The sequence below is a fragment of the Bos taurus genome, chromosome 11 (assembly GCF_002263795.3).
Source record: "Bos taurus isolate L1 Dominette 01449 registration number 42190680 breed Hereford chromosome 11, ARS-UCD2.0, whole genome shotgun sequence".
Taxonomy (NCBI): Eukaryota; Metazoa; Chordata; class Mammalia; order Artiodactyla; family Bovidae; genus Bos; species Bos taurus.
The window spans coordinates 8,781,523-8,796,284 of NC_037338.1; the positions used below are offsets into that span (position 1 = coordinate 8,781,523).

The following is a 14,762-nucleotide window of genomic DNA, read 5'->3' on the forward strand; positions in this document are numbered from 1 at the left end:
AAGCTGATTTAATTTATATCTTTTTTTAAAGTTCTGTTTAAATGACAAAAAAAAAAATCTCCAAGGAGAACATTTGTTAGCACAGAAAATAAATTCTTATGATTAACATTTTGCCATCTAAAAGGGCTGGTGACTAAGAGAGTCCTCTTCACTTCAAAGGTAGGAGAGAAATGAGTTTTAAAACAAGGGTAAGAAAGAAGCAAATTGCTGCTGAGCTATTTTTATTTCAAATATATAAAAGTAGAGTTGGTAACTGCCATGTATAAATCTTCAAAGTGCAGATTGCCAAGGGTCTTCCTCTAAAGACTGCTGTGAAAAAATAAACTCGGGCAATTAAAGCGGCTTTTTCCTTTCGCCAGGGAGGTAAGGGAAGTGGCCCCGTGTCCCAGGGGCTCCTGGCTTCCTCTCTGTTCCCAGGGAGCAGTGTGTCTTTGCTCATTTAAAAAAAAAAAAAAAAAATCTCTCCAGCTCTGGGCCTTTGCAAATAAAAGCTTTTGTTGCTTCCCCCGAAGTGATGGCTCCACGGTTTGAGTTTTTTTTTGTTTGTTTATTTGTTTTTCACTGGGCATATTTGTGCTCAACTGGTAATTGGTTTGAAGGAGCCAGAGGGGGCTGGGGACAAGGTTGTTTATTTCAGATTTCTTCAATGGTAAACAGTGAGGCCTTGGCTCTACCGAATAGGTTTGCACAAAAGCGCTGATTTTTGAAATAGATGGAAGTGGGGGAAATATTTCAAAACACGTGAGAGAAAGGATTGAGCGGGTGGTTGGAGAAGCGTGTGTGTGTCTGTGTGTGTGTGTCTGTGTGCCCATGTACATTTACCATAAACAGGAGAGTTCAAAATGAAAACTCTCTTTAAAGTCAGTTATTGAAATTTTTTTTTAAAAATGAAGCACATTCAAAAATATCCATTTAGCTCTCAGCAAGTGAAAATGAGTTTAAAATTTCTTGTTTGGAAACATTATCATGAAATCTAAACATTTGAAAATATGAGTATGTTTTAATTTATTGAGCTGTAACAATAAAGGAAGAAAACTAAAAATCAGACAAATGGAGACCCCCTGGTTTTCTGAGTTTCTTTTCAGTTATAGACATTTCTGTGACAGAATTTTGTTAAAAGCCATTTTTGATACCGGAAAGGGCAATAGAGTTTTTTTATGAAGTCAATTAGTGAGACAGGCCTACCCACTTCCCACACCAGCCTCATCTCTCAGACAGTCAAATAGGGGTCCTTGCCACATCTTTCTGTTGTTGCTCAGTCGCTAAGCTGTGTCCGACTCTTTGCAGACCCCATGGACTGCAGCACACCATGCTTCCCTGTCCTTCACTATCTCCTCGAGTTTACTCAAACTCATGTACATAGAGTCAGTGATGCCATCCAACCATCTCATCCTCTGTCACCCTATTCTCCTTCTGCCCTCAATCTTTCCCAGAATCAGGGTCTTTTCCAGTGAGCCAGCTCTTCGCATCAGGTGGCCAAAGTATTGGAGTTTCAGCTTCAGCATCGGTCCTTCCAATGAATATTCAGGGTTTTTTCCCTTTGGGAGTGACTAGTTTGATCTCCTTGCTGTCCAAGAGACTCCAAACAAACCCTTTTCCCATTATGCCTGTGCTGTGGATTGGCCAAGGCAGACTAACATCATGACTCACAGATGTATCTACCCTGGCATCAGCGACTCCAGAAGGAGTGAGCCTGTTCCCTTAGTTTGGCTCTGTGGGGAGGGCGGTGAGGTGGGTGGGCTAGGGAGGAGGGAGACACAGCGACAGGGAAGAGAGAAGAAGGGACACTAACTCTGTTTGCTTGGGGTTATTTAATTTTTCAAATATATGTGTGTGTTTTGTGAACTCGGGGAGGAGAGCTGGAAGCAACTGGCAAGGAGGTAGAGGTTGTGCAGGGACAAGAAGGGATTTACGGGCACAGTTTCAAACCCCATGAAAGCTTCCTTATAGGCACCTCTTTCCCAAAACAACCAGACAGGGAAGGGTTAGTGTTTAGCTAACACTTGAAGGGAAAATAATGCCCCCAATTTAAGTACCATCATATTTCCCAAAGGCTAATTCCATCTCACCATGCCACTCTTGTGTTTATTCTTTATTTCCCTTCTGTCCCCAGTTTATAGATCATTTTGTCAAATTATCTTTCAATATGGAATCTGTTTTTTTAAAAACAACTGGGAAATGTCTCCCACTTCGTTGAGGGAACCCTGCCTGAGGAGGTGGTAAGGAAGGATCTTCAATCAAGACCCCTTTGGGGGTGATGGTGGGGTTGGGGTTTAGCTGCTCAGTCATGACCGACTCTTTCGATCCCACGGACTGTGGGATCTTCTGTCCATGGGATTGTCCAGGCAAGAACACTGGAGTGGGTTGCCATTTCCTCCTCCCAAGACCCCTTTGTTTCCACCTAATATCTGTTGAAAAAGTCTACATAAGAGCAATGTCACTAGGGGTTTTAAACAGGGTTTGCAAAACTGGAGAAATAAACTTGACTCACTGGAGAGGATCCCGAGGTAATTCACTAGCATTTCAAAACAACTACTAAGTGGCCATTTATTTTGAAAATTTGTAAAAAGCTAACGATACCCTTAACTGTCTGGTTTATGAAAGCTGGTAATAGCTGTTTACTTGCCATACCCCACTACCACACCACCAGGGATGGACACCCCTGCCTGCCGCTGTACTTTTGCCTTCAACAGGCCACCAGGTGGACCCTGCAGTTCTCTCATGAAGAGGGGGTGACAGGTGTCACTCAAAATCTTACAGCTCCTGGAGTTTGAGTCACCAGCGTGGATTTCTATTTTCTGCTGTCCCCTCTGATGGACTCTTTCCTAGGATGTGCCCACTTGATGTCCCTGTGTAACGGAGAAGAGATAGTCTTGGCACTCACCTCTCTAACTCAAGCGCTTATTAGTACCCCGTGTCCAGCGCAGAAGTTAAGTTGTAATCATTGTTTTAAATTTAGTTTAGTTTTTTAATTCATATTAAAGCCCAGATCACATCCTGGTGCATTTCTTAATAGACTTTATTTTTTTTTTAGAACCGTTTTAGATTCTTCCTGGATTTGTTTTTTAATATTGTCTTTATGTTTGTAATTCTCATTCAATGAACATCACTGAAAATACTGGGAAATTATAAACCATGGATTTTGAGCTGCATGGATTAGCATTTTTTATGCCCTTGAAACAATGCTAAAGAAGGAAATGTCATTCAGAATTGTATTGGTGGTATGACTAAAAATAAATTTACCTGAAATGTTACAAAAAATAAAGACATACAGGTAAAAGACATTAGTATTTATAAAGAAACTAGTTAACTAGTTTGTTTAAATTGTTTTCCTCAGGAAAAAAATATTATAGATGAAATTGCTAGATGAACAAAAAAAATACGTTCTTAGAGTACTTTTTGTTTATGTACACACACACACATATTTACATCTGGATACTCCTAAAAGCTTGTACCAGTTAATACTCCTCACATTCAATTAGGAGGGCCTGTCTTTTTTCCCAGACATGGAAAATGCTGATTATTCTCTTTCTTTTAAATCTGTGATAAATTGTGCCTTTTTTTTGTAATTCATTGATAGCCACAGTTTGAAATTTTCACATGTATTTTTCTCTGATGGATACTTTATGACTTTCTCATGGATCTATTGGGATGTTCAGCTTTTTTCTTATTGATATAGTAAAGCTCTTTATTATATTAAGCATGTTAACTTTTATTATTTAGTTGTAAGAACATTCTTCAATTTTGTTGTTTGCTTTCTAACTATTTTTTAATGTTTTAGTTTGTTATAATGATATAGAACCTGGGAGTGGGTTGCTTAATCTGTGTTTATTTTAATATAGTAAGGACTTCCTTGGTGGCTCAGTGGTAAAGAACTTGCCTGCCAATGCAGGAGACTCAAGTTCCATCCCTGGTCTGGGAAGATCCCCTGGAGAAGGAAATGGCAACGCACTGCAGTCTTCTTGTCTAGATCCCATTGACAGAGGAGCCTGGCAGGCTACAGTCCATGATGTCCCAAAACAGTTGGACATAACTTAGCAACCGAACAACACCACCATATGGTAAACGTGTTGTGTTTCCCTGCACACTTTGCCTTCAGTACTCTGCTAAGGTAGACTTTGCACTCACCCCAAAACTGCATATTTATCTATATTTTCTTTTAACAGTTTATCTGAATAATCTGACTATGGCTGCACCAGGCCCATACTATCTTCAGCTTTATAGTATATTTTAGTATCTGTTAAAGCAAATCTCTCCTCATTTTTATTTTCCAAATTCTCTTTGCATTCTGGAGTGTTAAGTCTTACTAGTGGATTATTTAGAATAATGGTAAATTCCAATCTCTGAGATTTTATTAAAATTTTATTCAATTTACTTTTTTTTTTTACTTTGGAAGAAGTTAGTGTTTTTATTATTACTGAGTCTTCCCATCTCAGAGCCCTGCAATCTTTTCATTTATGCAAGCCTTTTTTTATCATGTTGTTCAGTAGTTTTACTCTTTCATGTCAGCCACTTACTTTTCTTTCCAAGCATATTTCTGGATACGAGATTATCATACCATTTTTAATACTTATTATAATTCTAGGAAAAGTTATCACATTTGATTTTTATTTTCTTACCTGCCAAAGCTTCTTCCTAATCCTGATTGCTTGTTGTCCCTGATTGACCCCTTTCAATTTTACCAGTCCACAATCATTGTCGTTGCTACTCAGTCGCTAAGTCATGTCTGACTCTTTGCCATCCCATGGACTGCAGCATGCCAGGCTTCCCTGTCCTTCACTATCTCTCAGAGTTTATCCAAGTTCATTTCCACTGAATTGGTGATGCCGTCCAACCACCTCATCTTCTGCCGCCCTCTTGTCCTTTTGCCATCAATTTTTCCCAGCATCAGGGTCCATAATCATGTCATCGACAGATAATTTTCTCTCTCCTTTCTTAGTATTTGCACCCCACATTTTTATTTATTACCTAATTGCATTCATTGACTTTTTGTGAAAAATAAAGAACAATGGTACTGGTGGGTAGCCTTGCCTTCTCCTGTGCTTAAGGAAATACTTTCAGTTCTTCTCCACAGAACACGATGCTGTTTTATAGTTTGAGATATTCTATGTGTGTTTTGCTTCAGGTTGTTATAATCAAGCACAGTTCACTGGACCTCATAAGATAATGTTTCTTCTTCTCCTGTGTAGTTGTTATTGTTTAGTTGCTCAATCACGTCCGACTCTTTGAGACCCCGAGGACTACAGCCCACCAGGCTCCTCTGTCCGTGGGATTCTCCAGGCGGGAATGCTGGAGTGGGTTGCCATGCCCTCCTCCAGGGGATCTTCCTGACCCACGGATGGAACTCAAGTCTCCTGCCTTGGCAGGTGGGTTCTTTATTACAGAGCCATTGAAGAAGCTCCTTTCTCCTTCTATAGACATGAGTTATACTAACAAATGTGAAGACATTTTTACATTCCCAGAATAAACCTTAATTGGTCAAGGTGGGTATGTTTTTTAAATACTGCTGAATTCCTTCTATTTATATGTACTGAAGAGTTCTTCATTTATATTCAATCGTGATATGGATATATTGTTTTCTCTTTTTTGTTCAATTTTGGGCAAGATTTGATTAAAAGGTTATGCTACCTTGATAAAAAGAATTAATAAAAACTTGCTTCATTTTTATTCTATTAATACATAACAGTGTATATGAACTGGAAAATAATTGTTCTTTGAAGTTTTAGCAAGACCCCTTTGGGCCTAGAACTAGCTTTTTTCCATTCTTTTCCTCTTGGTTACTGACTTTTTTAATATTTCTAATTCTTACTGAATACTCTTTTATAATTTGAACCCTGAAAAAGATATGTACTTTGTTCAGTATTTAAAATATATTTGTATAAAGTTGCACAAATATTCTCTTACAGTTCTTTAATTGTCTATAGCCCCTGTTATGTACTGTCTATTCCAAAAAGCCAGCTATTGAGTTCATTTTTCACTTTTATTTTTATTCCATTGAGCTTATTTATAATACTAATGTATGTGTAAAATGTTTATCATTTATTTACTATACTTTCACATTTTTACTTATGGAAAAGTATAAAAAACTATGAATTTTTACCTGAGTACAATTATGGCTATGTTTTGTAAGAACTGATGTGATGTAATAATGTTACCACCATTATTTTAAGGTATTATACACTTTGATTTTATTCCTCTGACTGCTTTAAAAAACTAACCAGGATAGTTTCTATAGTTTTATTTTTAATTACAAATGTTTACTATACTCTTATCAGATATAATTAGCAACACTGTTATCTCAAAAATTATTTTTTATGTTGACATATTTTTGGCCTTTCTTTATTTACATTTTATACCTCTCTTGTAAGCTCTTTGTGTGAAAAGATAGAAAAATAAGTATACCAATATTCCTTGCTATTACTGTATTTCTCCATTTCTCCTTCAGTTAATAATTTTTTCACATATTTCAGTGCTATGTGATTTTACAAACAAAGGTTCATAATATTTAACATTTCACATTAGATCATATCCAAATTATCATACTTTGTCTCATAACAAATGCATATTTTGGTATATCTTTAGCCATCTTTAATATAACATTTTCTTTTATCACTTTGTATTAGGTATAACTCATAAGCAACATAGAGTTAACATCTTAACCTTTAATTAAGGCTTTATTTGTATTAAAATGTGAGTTTTCCCCTCATATTAAAGCCATGACAGATAGACTTACCAGCATATGGCTGTTACATCATATTTTGTGTCTTTGCTTTTTTTAATGCTTTCTTGATATTTTCCTGCTTTCTGCATTTTTAAAATCTGGTCAGTATTTTCTTTAATTTCTTCCTCTTTATAATTTTGGATTTATGTATCTATCTTTAGTCACTGACACTGTAAAATTTTTAAAAACACATGTCTGTTTCAGAGATCATTCTCCACAAAAATAAACTCAGCATTACCGTAGGGCTTCCCACCTCCCCCAGATCCCTTCACAGGTTTTTTTTTCCTCTGAGACTTTTATCCAGACTTATTATGCTTCTATTATTACATCTTTTTCTTTCAAGCTTTGTAACATTTGTATTCTTCTGTCCCTGATATCAAAATGTGCTGCTTATTGATTTGTTTAGGTGGTATTATGTTTACCACAGGTTCTTATGCATTATAGCTTCTTAATTCACAAGTTTCAAAATGTATTATGCTTAATGTCTCAGTTGACTTTATTATATTTTAAATACTTTTTTCAGAAATGAAACATTATTGATAAACTTCCTCCTAGGTTCCTTCCACATCTGAGAATGTCTTTCTGTTCTTTTCGCACATAAACACAGTCTGGTTGGTATAGATTTTAGAAATCGGGTCACTTTTTCCTCAAACTCTGCAGACAAAGCCCTGTTGGTTTTCTGGCATTTAATATGTGTAGAATATTATGGCTAGACTGAGACTATTCACATTTTTCCAAACCTCTTTTTATCATAGTTTACCATTTTTCCCTGCTTGAATGACTTCTATAGCCATAAAATTCAATTGTTTCAGCAAAATGTTTCTAAGTTGTAGTGTTTGTTTGGTATTTCACTTAAGCCTTTTTAAATGAAGATTATTAAAGATTCAGGAGGATGAAATGCAGACCTTCAAAGCCTCTGATGCCTTTTTTCGGTCCTCACAGTTCCATTTTTATCCTTTGACTCCCTTTTAGGGTTTTGTATATCTTTTCATTTGATGGAAAAAATGTCAGCTGAGAAAAAACATTTTTACATCCAGTTTCTGATTAAAACTTTGAACAGTGTTTCCCTTCCAATTGTTCTATTCATTCCATTTCATTTCTTGGCCACCCTTTTTATATATAAATTTGTTCTTCATTACCTTGCCTTCATTTGCATCATATTATTTTCATATGGTTGTTCTTTACCTCTGTATCCTGAGGGATTTTCTCAAATTCATCTTCCATAAAACTGATCAATTTTCTGCAATATCGGTGTTCTTAGCTGCCCCCCATTCTGCTATGGCTATGGCAGAAAATATTTTCTTCATCTCAATGAAATTACTTTTTAATTCAATGTTTTCTTATTCTCTCATCTTTTACTTCCTATTTTACAGGCACAGTTATTTTTAAATTGCTTTTGTTATCCAAACTTTATCTCTATTTCTTGAATGTATTTTTCTTTTTTCCCAAAATATTCTCTCCTACTGTCTCTTGTATAGTCTGATGATCTTCCTTTTTAAGGCTGCAGAATTTGTTTAGAGAAAGTCTGATTATTTATCTGTGATATCTTCTTTATGCAACTACTTCTGTCACCAAATGTGTGAGGTTCTTATCAGACATCAAATACTTGTCATGTTTTCACACCAATTCTCTGACACTAATTCATCCATTCAGTTCAGTTCTGACACTAACTACCCAGACCTCATAGGTTAAGGGCTCAACTCCGTAAGACTGACCTCGCTTCGAAAGCCACTCAAAAGTCCCTGCGGCCACCCACCCATACTTTTGATTGACTGGCTCTAAATTTAAGGATTTCCTCTACCCCTCCTCAGGTTCCACAGTTCACTAGAACAACTTATGAAACCTTAGGGAAGCATTTTATTTTACTATTAGTGATTATTACAAAAGATGCAACTCAGAAACAGTGAAATAGAAGAGATACATGGGTCAAGGTACAGAGTGGGGTGGGGTGGGGGTGCAGAACTTTCATGCCCTCATGTCCATTGAGTCACCATCCAACCATCTCATCCTCTGTAGCCCCCTTCTCCTGCCCTCTGTCTTTTACAGCATCAGTGTCTTTTCTAATGAGTCGGCTCTTCACATCAGCTGGCCAAAGTATTGGGGCTTCAGCATCAGTCTTTCCAATGAATATTCAGGGTTGATTTCCTTTTGGATTGACTGGTTCGATCTTCTTGCTGTCCAAGGGACTCTCAAGACTCTTCTCCAGCACCACAATTTGAAAGCATTAATCCTTCAGTGTTCAGCCTCTTTCATGGTCCAACTCTCACATCCACACACAACTACTGAAAAAAAAACACAGCTTTGACCATACAGACCTTACCGGGCAAAACGATGTCTTTGCTTTTTAACACACCATCTAGGTTGGTCATAGCTTTTCTTCCAAGGAGCAAGGGTCTTTTAATTTCATGGCTGCAGTCACTGTCCACAGTGACTTTGGAGCCCAAGAAAATAAGATCTGTTATTGTTTCCACTTTTTCCCCAACTACTTGCCATGAAGTGATTGGACAGGATGAGAAATGAGCTTGAATGCTAATAATAACATAGGGTAGTATTACAGAGCAATTATTGTGTACCAGACACTATGTTATGTACTTTAAAACCATTATCTCATTGAAACCTCTCAAACTAAGATACAGGTATTATTATCCCTATTTTTAAAATGAGGAAATGGAGGTTCAGAAATGCTCAGGGTCATCCCCACAGTAATGTAGCAAATTAGCAGAGAAACCAGGATTCTAACATGTTCACCTTAGCTTGGATCTGTGACATCTCTGTGTTTGAAAGAGAAAGACTTTTCATCGTTTCCACAAAAACAGAAGCCAGGGTACGAACCACTGAGATACTGCCTGAATCTAGTGAAGTGGGGTGGAATAGAAAGTTGGAAAGCAGACCCTGAGGCAGGGGCTCAAAGGCACGGTGTTTATTGGGAGGTGCAAGAAACGTGAGTTGTGGAATGAGGACAGGAGACACAGAGGGCAAGGCAGCCAACAAAAGTTTTAAATAACCAAACAACCGCCATTCTGGCAAATGAAGCTTAATCCAATAGGAAAGAGCTACCCAGGTGGCTCAGTGGTAAAGAATCTGCCTGCCAATGCAGGGTATGCAAGAGACACAGGTTCCGTTTCCAGGTTGGGAAGAGCCCCTGGAGGAGGAAATGGCAATCCATTCCAGTATTCTTGCCTCAAAGCTCCATGGGCAGAAGTGCCTGGTGGGCTACATGGATCTCAAATAATCAGACATGACTCACCATGCACACTTGCATGCATGCACGTGCACACACACACATACACCCCAGCAGGAAAATTATGGAAAATGAAGTACCTAGAGTTATTTCAACAGAGGACTGAAGAAGATGGGATATGTATAGACCCATTCCAACCTGGTAGTTGAGGACTGTTTCTGTGAATTTTAGTTCCCTGGACCTCTGGGCAGGAAACTACCATGAGGTGGAAAAAGCACCCAGAGATGCAGATACTGCAGGCAGAACTTAGTTACAGCACCACAGAGTCATGCAGCACCTTAGACGGATATGAGTGTATTCCCAAAGGGGCTGCTGTGGAAAGAACCCACCAGATGTACTGACTCTAGTAACAAAGTTAGGAAAGGCCCTGGTGGAGAAGCCACGCTTTTCCAGTGCAGGGGGTGCAGCTTCAAGCCCTGGTCAACCAAAATTTAAAAAAAAAAATCTCTATGGAGACTTCCCTGACAGTTTAGTGGTTAAGACTCCACATTTGCAATGCTTGAGGTGAGGTTCAATCTGTGGGAGCTAAGATCCCATATGCCACTTGGCACAGACAAAAAATAAATTAAAAATAAATGAATAAATAAGGAAAAGCCATCAAAAATCTGTTGACATGAAATCTCCCTCTATGAAAGTCATAGGTTCTCAAACTTGATTGTACCTGGAAAGGTCTTTAAAAAATGCTAATGGAACTTCAATTCTGGAAAAATCTATTTGTGCTTGTTCAGTAGTGTCCAGCTGTTTGTGACCTCATGGACTGTGGTCCACCAGGCTTCTCTACCCAAGGGATTTCCCAGGAGAGAATACTGGAGTTGGTTATGATTTGCCGCTCCAAGGATCTTCCTGACCCAGGAATCGAACTGACCCAGGGATCTCCTGTGTCTCCAGCATTGCCGGTAATCTTTACCTCTAAACCATAAGAGAGGCCCAAGTTACATATGTATAATGTGTAATAAAATCAGCAAAATTTGTTGTTTTTCAGTTGCTAAATCATGCCCAACTCTTTGCAACCCCGTGGACTGCAGCACAGCAGGCTTCCTTTGTGGGATGAAGCTAAAGCAATTCTTAGCATCTGAAAACAAGTCAGCTCATGGGAAATATAAAAGACAAGAGATGAAATTCTTCACTGAAAGTCCTGATTTCCTACTTTCACTGTCCACTGCCCTTTCTACCTTTCTTTAAACCCAACTTGTCTAGTCAGCTTCCTAGAAGTCTGGTCTGAGTCCCACTAAAGGGAATCTCACCATTTGGGATAGAAAGTCCAAGAAGGGACTCATTTTTCTCATTAGCATTGCTAAGTATTCAAGCACTCACCCATTTCCCACTAAGTTCAGTGGAACAAGATCTGAAAGAACTCGAGTGGAGCCAGATAGTCTCTAAGTGTATTTTAAAATCCTAAAATTAGTTGGCCTTGCATTTACCTAATTTAACAAATGAGCTCAACTGATTCTCAAAAACTGAGAAGTGTCTTGAGTGTCTGAGTATACTACCCAAAGCAATCTACAGATTCAAGGCAATCCCTATCAAGCTACCAATGGTATTTTTCACAGAACTAGAACAAATAATTTCATAATTTGTATGGAAATACAAAAAACCTCAAATAGCCAAAGAAATCTTGAGAAAGAAGAATTAAACTGGAGGAATCAACCTGCCTGACTTCAGACTATACTACAAAGCTACAGTCATCAAGACAGTATGGTACTGGCATAAAAACAGAAATATAGATCAATGGAACAAAATAGAAAGCCCAGAGATAAACCCATGCACCTATGGAAATCTTATCTTTGACAAAGGAGACAAGAATATACAATGGATAAAAACAATCTCTTTAACAAGTGGTGCTGGGAAAACTGGTCAACCACTTGTAAAAGAATGAAACTAGAACACTTTTTAACACCATACACAAAAATAAACTCAAAATAGATTAAAGATCTAAATGCAAGACCAAAAACTGTAAAACTCCTAGAGGAAAACATAGGCAAAACACTCTCTGATGTAAATCACAGCAGGATCCTCTATGACCCACCTCCCACAGTAATGGAAATAAAAGCAAAAATAAACAAATGGGACCTAATTAAACTTAAAAGCTTTTGCACAATGAAGGAAACTATAAGCAAGGTGAAAAAACAGCCTTCAGAATGGGGAAAAATAATAGTAAATGAAGCAACTGACAAAGAATTAATCTCAAAAATATACAAGCAGCTCATGCAGCTCAATTCCAGAAAAATAAACAACCCAATCAAAAAATGAGCCAAAGAACTAAACAGACATTTCTCCAAAGAAGACATACAGATGGCTAACAAACACATGAAAAGATGCTCAACATCACTCATTATTAGAGAAATACAAATCAAAACCACAATGAGGTACAATCTCACGCCAGTCAGAATGGCTGCCATCAAAAAGTCTACAAACGATAAATGCTGAAGAGGGTGCGGAGAAAAGGGAACACTCTTACGCTGTTGGTGGGAATGCAAACTAGTACAGCCACTATGGAGAACAGTGTGGAGATTCCTTAAAAAACTGGAAATAGAACTGCCTTATGACTCAGCAATCCCACTGCTGGGCATACACACTGAGGAAACCAGAATTGAAAGAGACACATGTACCCCAGTGTTCATCCCAGCACTGTTTACAATAACTAGGACATGGAAGCAACCTAGATGTCCATCAGCAGACGAATGCGTAAGTTGTGGTACATATACACAGTGGAATATTACTCAGCCATTAAAAAGAATACATTTGAATCAGTTCTAATGAGGTAGATGAAACTGGAGCCTGTTATACAGAGTGAAGTGAGTCAGAAAGAAAAACACCAATACAGTATATTAATGTATATATATGAAATTTAGAAAGATGGTAATGATGACCCTATATGCAAGACAGCAGAAGATGTACAGATGTAAAGAACAGACTTTTGGACTCTGTGGGAGACGGCGAGGGTGGGAAGATTTGAGAGAATAGCACTGAAACATGTATATTACCACATGTGAAATAGATCACCAGTCCAGGTTCGATGCATGAGACAGGGTGTTCAGGGCCAGTACACTGGGACGACCCTAAGGGATGGGATGGGGAGGGAGTAGGGAGGGGTGTTCAGGATGGGGAACACATGTACACCCATGGCTGATTCATGTCAACGTATGGCAGAAACCAGAGAAGGAACTGGCAACGCAATCCAGTATTCTTGCCTGGAGAATCCCAGGGACAGAGGAGCTTGGCGGGCTATAGTCAATAGGGTCGCAAAGAGTCGGACACGATTGAGCACGCACACATGGTAAAAAACCACTATAATATTTAAAGTAATTAGCCATCAATCAAAGAAAATAAATTAATTTAAAAAAAAAAGAAAGACCCTGATGCTGGGAAATATTGAAGACAGAAGAATGGGACAACAGAGTATGAGACAGTTATATAGCATCACTGACTCAATGGACATGAGTCTAAGCAAACTAAAGGAGATAGCGAAGGACAAGGAAGCCTGGCGTCCTGCAGTCCATGGGGCTGCCAAGAGTCAGCACAGTTCAGTTCAGTTCAGTCGCTCAGTCGTGTCTGACTCTGCGACCCCATGAATTGCAGCATGCCAGGCCTCCCTGTCAATCACCAACTCCCGGAGTTCACTCAGACTCACGTCCATCGAGTCAGTGATGCCATCCAGCCATCTCATCCTCTGTCGTCTCCTTCTCCTCCTGCCCCCAATCCCTCCCAGCATCAGGGTCTTTTCCAATGAGTCAACTCTTCGCATGAGGTGGCCAGAGTACTGGAGTTTCAGCTTTAGCATCAGTCCTTCTAAGCAACTAAACAACAACGACTGAGCCAGCCTGCTCTCTGCTCCAGAGTAAACCACCTTCATTTTCTTACCAGTATTTGTGAAATGCTGGTGGACTAATCTGTTAGCTTACAAGTGAGAGGAAATCTCCTTTTCGCTCCAGATGGAGATGCTGTTTGCTCTACAACATCCTTGAAGAGATGGTCCAGAAGGAAAGCAGTCAATGCTTTTGTTCACACGATGTCCCAAAACACAAGAGCCCATGGAGAACTGGTGCCCAGCCTAGATACTCTGAAAACTATGACTCAGAGTTCTTAGCTTTCTGTGTGCTCCAAAATTGTTCAGGTTATTTACCTTTTATGGATGAAAAGTGGTTAAAAAAATAACTTGGGAAAATGTTCATTTAGCGTTTTATGTTTGCCTGTTTGAAACTATATAGAATAGAAATTTGATGGCATTCTCAAAGGAAAATAGGAGAACTCATTCACATCACTCTGCCAGTTATCGATGGCTATTTCTCAAGCTACCCACAACATAATGACTTAGTTTACTGTTGTTTTTCATGGCTCATCTGAATGTCATTCAGAACCTCTCTTGTGGTTGCTGCCACGTGGTAGCAAAGGCTGAGTTCTTTAGAGGCTTCTTCACTTCCAAGTCGGACACATGAACTGGAATCAGCTATTTCTCTTTGTGTGTGGCCCCTTGATTAGGAGCTGGACTTGCTCCTGGCACGGTGACCTTGGCATGGTCAAATTTCCTTCTAAGAGGATGCCTCACTCCAGATTGTGGGTACCATGACCCTAATGCCAAAGCTGCAGGTCTTCCCAGGATCTCAGAGTGAATGTCCCCCTGCATCACCCCCTCTCCTTCAATTAGTAACACAGGGAAGTCTATTCTCGGTGGGAGGGACTCACACTAGGTTTGAGAAACAGGATGTATGGCGCTTGGGGGCCTTTTCATTTAAATCTACTGCTTTCGTGATGGAGAAGATGCTGTGTCTATCGTTACATTTGTGTTTTCATGGGATCTAT

At 38.9% G+C, this 14,762-nt stretch overlaps 1 long non-coding RNA gene across 3 annotated transcripts in view; it reads right to left on the minus strand.

The window, feature by feature from the left end:
- LOC112448748 (uncharacterized) overlaps positions 1-14,762 on the minus strand; it is an 80,741-nt gene that overhangs the window by 37,350 nt on the left and 28,629 nt on the right. Inside the window, exon 3 of one of the 3 annotated variants that reach the window (XR_009496370.1) lies at positions 8,207-9,000. The exons of 1 other annotated variant lie outside the window; for it this stretch is intronic. This is a non-coding gene — a long non-coding RNA (uncharacterized lncRNA). Of the gene's footprint in view, positions 1-8,206; positions 9,004-14,762 lie in introns of those variants that run through there. One more of the 3 variants, XR_003037096.2, reaches the window with a different exon arrangement.